Genomic DNA, 8,104 nt, shown 5'->3' with positions numbered 1-8,104 from the left:
GCTGCCATGTGGCGCCCTACGAGTGGCTGCGGGCGGCGGCGGGTGCGATCCGGACGTTGTCTGGCCTGGCGCGGACACGTCCGGCGGTGGCGGGATCTGTTTTTTTTAGCTAGGGTTGGACGGGGAGAGATCCGAGATCCGAAAAGGGGGGGGCTATTTATAGGCATAAGTGGAGCTAGGAGAGTCCAAATGAGGTGCGGTTTTCGGCCACGCGATCATGATCGAACGCTCTAGGACATGGAGCAGAGTTTGGTGGGTTTTGGGCCAAATTGGAGGGGTGTTGGGCTGCAACACACACGAGGCCTTTTTGGTCCCTCGGTTAACGTTGGAGTATCAAACGAAGTCCAAACGGTACGAAACTTGACAGGCGGTCTACCCGTAGTAAACCAAGGCTGCTTGGCAAGTCTCGGTCCAATCCGGAAATGTTTAAACCCCACACACGAAAGAAAGCTAGAAAAGGCCACCGGAGGAGAACGAAGCGCCGGAATGCAAAACGGACAACGGGGAAAATGCTCGAATGCATGAGATGAACACGTATGCAAATGCAATGCACATGATGACATGATATGAGATGTATGACAAAGACAACAACACACGGAGACAAAACCCGAACCCGAGGAAATAAATATAACTTAACGCCGGAAACGGCAAGAGTTGGAGTACAAATAAGGAAAGTTACATCCGGGGTGTTACAACACTCCACCACTATGAAAAGATCTCGTCCCGAGATCTAGGACTGAAAGAACTCCGGGTACTCAGAACGGAGGTGATCCTCGCGTTCCCAGGTAGCTTCACGGTTGGAATGGTGTGACCATTTGACTTTGAGAAATTTGATTGACTTGTTGCGAGTCTTGCGTTCAGTCTCTTCAAGAATAGCAACTGGGTGCTCACGATAAGAGAGATCTTCTTGGAGCTCAATGTCCTCGAAGTTGACGGTGCGGTCAGGAGTCTTGAAGCACTTTTGAAGCTGAGAGACATGGAACACGTCATGAACATTTGCAAAGTTTGAAGGAAGCTCGAGTTGATAGGCGAGGTCGCCTCTCTTGCTGACAATCTTGAAAGGTCCCACATATCTAGGGGCAAGCTTCCCTTTGATACCGAAGCGATGAGTACCTTTCATAGGAGAGACACGGAGGTAAACATGATCTCCGATCTCGAAAGCCAAATCACGGTGCTTACTATCATAGTAGCTCTTCTGGCGGGATTGGGCTGCTTTGAGGTTATCACGAATGACTTTGCACATTTCTTCTGCTTCTGTGATTAAGTCATTACCCAAAAGCTGACGTTCACTGATTTCAGACCAGTTGAGAGGGGTATGGCACTTCCTGCCATACAAAATTTCAAAAGGGGCCTTGCCCGAACTTGCTTGAAAACTGTTGTTGTAGGAAAATTCAGCATAAGGAAGACAATCCTCCCACTTCATGCCGAAGGAGATCACACAAGCCCTGAGAATATCTTCAAGAATCTGGTTGACACGCTCGACTTGACCGCTTGTTTGAGGATGGAAAGCTGTGCTGAAGCGGATGTTACTACCCATGGCCTTCTGAAAAGAATCCCAAAACTTGGAGGTAAAGATGTTGCCACGGTCTGAAGATATCACTTGAGGAATACCGTGCAGAGAGACAATGCGAGAGGTATAGAGTTCCGCCAATTGAGCTGCAGTGATCGACTCTTTGATAGGCAGAAAATGAGCCACTTTGGTGAGCTTGTCGATGACAACGAATATAGCATCATTGCCACGCTTGGACTTTGGAAACCCAGTCATGAAGTCCATTTCAATGTGGTCAAACTTCCATTCTGGAATGGCAAGAGGTTGGAGGAGACCTGCTGGCCTTTGGTGTTCTGCCTTCACTCTTCTGCAGACATCACATTCATTCACGAATTGAGCGATCTCGCGCTTCATTCGAGTCCACCAATAAGCTTGCTTAAGGTCCTGATACATCTTCGTACTCCCAGGGTGGATGGAGAGGAGAGAATTGTGAGCCTCGTTCATGATCACTTTACGGAGGTCACCTTTGGGTACAACAATACGATCCTCGAAGAAGAGAGTGTCCTTGTCATCAAGGCGGTAGCACTTGTACCTGGACTGACTCTTGGCAATCCCAATCTTCAACTTTTTCACCATAGCATCAAGAAGCTGGGCTTGGCGAATATGGTCTTCTAAGGTAGGAGAGACTTGAAGGTTGGTGAGGAAAGCTTGAGGAACAACTTGCAGATTAAGTTTGCGAAAAGCTTCACAAAGCTCGGGTTGATAAGGCTTAAGAATCAGACTGTTGTAGTAGGCCTTCCTGCTCAAAGCATCAGCGATCACATTGGCCTTGCATGGAGTATACTCGATACTCGGATTATACTCTTGAATCATTTCGACCCATCGAGTTTGCCTGAGGTTGAGATTAGGCTGAGTGAAGATGTACTTGAGACTCTTGTGATCAGTGAAAATGTCCACTTTTCTTCCCAATAGAAGATGTCTCCAAGTCAAAAGAGCATGCATAACTGCCGCCAACTCGAGATCATGAGTGGGGTAGTTCTTCTCATTAGGCTTCAACTAGCGAGATGTATAAGCAACAACTTTCTTCTCTTGCATCAAAACTGCACCAAGACCTTGGAGAGAGGCATCACAAAAGACCTCGTACGGCTTGGATTCATCAGGCGGAGTCAGAACTAGAGCAGTGATCAATTTCTCTTTCAAAGTGTTGAAAGCAATATCACACTCCGGAGACCAAACGTACTTGACGTGCTTCTGAAGAAGATTAGAGAGAGGCTTCGCGATCTTAGAAAAGTTTTCAACGAATCTCTTGCAATAGCTTGCGAGACCGAGGAAACTGCGGAGTTGCTTCATGGTCTGAGGAGGTTCCCAATTCACAATTGCAGACACCTTCTCAGGATTCACGGCAATGCCCTTGGCAGAGATGATATGGCCAAGATAAAGAACCTCATCGACCCAAAATTCACACTTGGAGAACTTGGCATAGAACTGATGTTCTCTGAGCTTATCGAGAACCAAACGCAAGTGCTTGGCATGATCTTCCTTGTTCTTCGAGAAAACCAGAATGTCGTCGAGATAGACCAAAACAAAGTCATTGGTGTAGGCGTTGAAGATGAAGTTCATCATGCGAGAGAACGTCGGAGGAGCGTTGGCGAGGCCAAAAGACATGACAGTGTATTCATATGAACCAAAGCTTGTTCTGAATGCTGTCTTGGGAATATCTTCTCTAAGACCACCCCTAAACTGATATATCATGCTCTTCTCATCAGGCACGTCCTGCTTGGCAAAGCGGGCAAGCTTCTGGAACAATTTGTTGTAGTCATAGACAGACAAAGAGCCTTGCTTCAGATTGCGGAATTTCTCACGCTTGCTTTCAACCACGCTCTGCGGAATATGATGAGCTCGGGAATCTCGACGGAAATCATCCCAAGTGATAACACGTCCACCTCTGGAATCCTTGTACTGCTGGAACCATTCTGCAGCTTGATCTTTGAGTTGGAAGGAAGCGAACTTGACAAAGTCCTAAGGCCTGACATTACTGCACTCGAAATGCTTACACAGATCCACAAGCCAATCGTCAGCATAGGTTGCCTCAACACAATTGCTGAAAGTCTTTGGCCCGTTAGCAAGGAACTGGTTGAGTGTACCAAAGTGACTCTGATTGCTGCCTTGATTCCCTTGACTGCCTTGATTGCGCTCTTGAAGAATTTGCATGATCATCTGTGTGTTTGCATTGGTTGCGGCCATCAAAGCTTGCCATGCCTCTGGAGGAGGTGGAGGCGGTGGCGGATCAGGATTCGGAGTCGTGCGCGTTGGAGGAGCCATCCTGAAGAGGTTGACCACCATTAGCACATTGACAGATAAATATTGAAGCTGAATCCAATGGAATGAAAATTGCAACATATAGTCTTCACATCCGAACAAAATGAACGAATGCATTCCTCTTGAAGTGGTCACATATCCCTAAATTGAGAAGCCACGTAGAATTAAGGTAGAGAAATAAATCAAGAAGGTACGGATCAAGAACGAATAATCGGTAAGAAATCTCAATCTCAAACCAATATCCGTGGAAGAAGAACTAGAGCTACTAGAATTCCCACCTATGAAACTCCCGAACCTTTCCGGTTATGCAATCAGGTGTTGGGGATACAGGGGAAGCATAATATCTCACCCAAACTAGCAAATCCTACATCCAGTTGTATCCATCCTTCAACACATAACCAAGAAACCTTCGGAAACCATCTACCTCAACCTTCGAAAAGCATCCTTTATACAAGTTATGGCGATACTCCCGAACTCCCGCCCCAGTACTGGGTGGCGTCGAGGTTATCTCACCAACGAACTGCATAAAAGAGATTTTCGATGTCGGCGAACATATCTCAAGTATTCCAGAACTGCAACGATAAAATTATGACGACAACACCTCAGAGCTCAACTCCCCGGGACACTTCCACTAAACCCCTGACAGGAGGCACCAAGACAATGTTCTCATCATAAGCCATCGGAACGATTCCAAGATACTCGCGTGATCCTAAAAAAAAATAGTGAAATTTGAGAAGAGAAGAGTTAAAACTCTACGTCAGGAAGCCTTACCAGAGCGATGAGGAGACTGGGAAGTAAAAAGAATTCCTAATCTCTCCGATATATAATTCCTAAAGACTCAAAACATTTTTCTAGACACAACTCGGCCGCTAAAAACGATCAAGCAATGGGGCTCCTAAGGTCGGGGAAGGCTTTGATTACCAACTTGTAACACCCTTGATGCGACTATAGCTCCCACGTGTCGAGGCACGACTTAGAGACATAATCGCATTGAAGGCATATGTCGCAAGTTAGGCAATCTTCACAACATCCCATGTAATATGAATAATAAAGGGGAGAACATAGTTGGCTTACACTCGCCACGTCACATCAGAGTACATAAATAACATACATCATCCAAACACTCATGGCCCCACTACGGCGCCAAAATAGAAGAAAACCCAACATGCGACAACGGTCCCAATCAAACCCCAACTAGGCACCACTACTGATCATCGGGAAAGGAAACGTAGTATCGCTGAGAGTCCTCGTCGAACTCCCACTTGAGCTCGTACTTATCACCTGGAGCGGAATCACCTGGATCTGCATCTGGGGTTATAGTATCTGTGAGCCACAGGGACTCAGCAATCTCGCACCCTCGCGATCAAGACTATTTAAGCTTATAGGAAGGGTAAGGCAATATATATGTGGAGCTGCAGCAAGCGACTAGCATATATGGTGGCTATCTTATTCGCAAAAGAGAGCGAGAAGAGGAGGCAAAGCACGAGCGAGAAACTAGAGAACAACCTGCGCAAACATTACTCCAACACCGTGTCCACTTCCCGGACTCCGCCGAGAAGAGGCCATCACGGTAACACACTCAGTTGATTCATTTTAAATAATTTAGGTTCAAGTTATCTACAACCGGACATTAACAAATTCACATCTGCCCATAACCGCGGGCACGGCTTTCGAAAGTTCAATCCCTGCAGGGGAGTCCCAACTTAGCCCATGACAAGCTCTCACGGTCAACAAAGGAATAGACCTCCTCCCAAGACGTTCCGATCAGACTCGGTATCTCGGTAACTCAAGACACTTCGACAGGTTAAAACAAGACCAGCAACACCGCCCGAATGTGCCGACAAATCCCGATAGGAGCTGCACATATCTCTTTCTCAGGGCACACTCAGATGAGACATCCTATGAGTAAAACCAACCCTCAAGTTGCCCCGAGGTGGCCCTGCAGTCTACTCGGTCGGACCAACACTCAGAGGAGCACTGGCCCGGGGGGGTTAAAATAAGATGACCCTCGGGCTCCGGTAACCCAAGGGAAAAGAGGCTAGGTGGCGAATGGTAAAACCAATGTTGGGCATTGCTGGAAAAGCTTTAATCAAGGCGAACTATCAAGGGGTTCCCATTATAACCCAACCGCGTAAGGAACGCAAAATCCGGGAACATAACACCGATATGACGGAAATTAGGGCGGCAAGAGTGGAACAAAACACTAGGCGAGAGGCCGAGCCTTCCACCCTTTACCAAGTATATAGATGCATTAAGATAACATAGCAATATAATGATATCCCAACAAGTAAATAAAAGGTGTTCCAACAAGGATCGGCCTCCAACCTTCACCTGCAACTAGCAACGCTATAAGAGGGGCTGAGCAAAGCGGTAACATAGCCAATCAACGGTTTGCTAGGACATGGTGGGTTAGAGTTTCAACATGGCAATTGGGAGGCTGACAAGCAAAAGGTAGGCATCATAGCATTAGCATTGCAAGAGCGAGCAAACTAGCATAGGAAAGATAGTAGTGATTTCGAGGGTATGATCATCTTGCCTGCACAGTTGTCAGAGTTGACTGGATCCTCACAAGCAAACTCAACGGGCTCCTCGGTAGCGAACTCGTCTCCCGGCTCTACCCAAACAAGACAAACAAGCAACAAAGACAAAATCAACCACGTGCAAGACCAAGCAAAATGATGCAATGATGATATGCTATGCGGGATGCGATGCGGGATGCAAAATGCAAGATATGACAGGGAATGCATGAACCTGGCCTCAACTTGGAATTCCAAGGGTACCACTATAAAGATGAGATGAAATCGGTTGAAAACGATATAAAGAACGCCGGAATCGGAGTTACGGTTTGGAAATGGCAAGCGATTCAAAATTGACACCGGCCTGCGATTTACAGCAAGTAGGCACCTAAATGCAATGAGATGAACATGCTACAGCCACCAAACATGACAAAAATATACATGGCAGGGATGCACACAAGATGCTTAACAAAAGACTAGCACGGAGCCACGGCCAATTCATCCACTAGGAGGTTCAAACAAGCATGGCAAAAACGCAAATGCAAAACAGATTCCAGACTTAGTGAAATTAACACTTGTCTGGAATTTCATATCACGAAGCCCTCTTCGGAGCAGCAAAACAACATGATACATGACCTTATTAAGACAAGTAAGAACATGGCATGGAGCTACTCAACAAGCTTAACAAAAGACCCAAAGTGACCTGGGGCCAAAAGGGTTCACAAAATATACTAACGGGCACACGAACATAGCTAAAACACAATCAGTTTTCAGACTTAGTGAAAACTGAGACATGCTGAAATACAACTCACGAAGGCACGTAAACAAGCTCGATGCACTCACTACGGTGCAAGTCATGGCAAGGCAAGCATACATCCTTTAAGAAGGCACAAAATACAAGCTATACATGGCAAGAACAATGGCATAGCATGCACGGATCAACTACAATAGCATCGGCAAAATCGCAAACGAGTTGACGATCTGCCCAGATTCACAACGAAGCAAAAGTAGAGCTCGATTGACTCAAGCTAGGTTGCTCCATAATTGCAAACAAAGACACAAATGGATAGAGCATAACATGATTAACAAAGACACAAATGGATAGAGCATAACATGATTAACAAAACTCGTTTACTGATCATCCTCAAAAGAGGCACGGATCACTAGGAAACAAGCTGAACATATGGCATCACGAACTAAATAATCCCAGACTTAGTGAAAACTACTAAGTCCCTGAAAACAGATTTACCGAGTGCCTCACTTTGCAAGCTTGCACAAGTCACCACACACATCCTAAAAATGCATGGATTGCACCTCTGGAAAGAAGACAAAATGCTTAACTAAACACATGAAGGACTCACAGGCATAGCGTGCACACAATAATCATGGCAAAAATGACAAAAGTCTAAGATGAACTAGCAGATCTGACAAATATCTCACGAAGCCTCCTTCTAACAGCATTTTGGGCGCCAAGATGAACTCAAATGAAAATGATGCAATGGAATGAAATGATGTACTCGTCGAGTCGAACATTTTGATATGCTATATGCCCAAATCGGGGCTACGGATGCAAAGATACGGCCGGTAAAAGTATGCACAAAAATTAGGGTTCGGAGGGGAAAAAGTCAACCCCGATTCAAAATATCTCAGATCTGCACGGAAACCGAGGCACGGCTGGATTCGAGCTCGCCGGAGCTGTCACGGTCGCCGGAGTGAGGAGAGGAGGGGCCGGCCGGTGCGGAGAGCTCGCCGGAGTGGGGCGCCGGCGGCGAGGCGGCGC

The sequence above is a fragment of the Triticum dicoccoides genome, chromosome 2A (genome assembly GCF_002162155.2).
Source record: "Triticum dicoccoides isolate Atlit2015 ecotype Zavitan chromosome 2A, WEW_v2.0, whole genome shotgun sequence".
In the NCBI taxonomy this organism is placed as follows: Eukaryota; Viridiplantae; Streptophyta; class Magnoliopsida; order Poales; family Poaceae; genus Triticum; species Triticum dicoccoides.
This window is presented reverse-complemented; position numbering follows the sequence as displayed.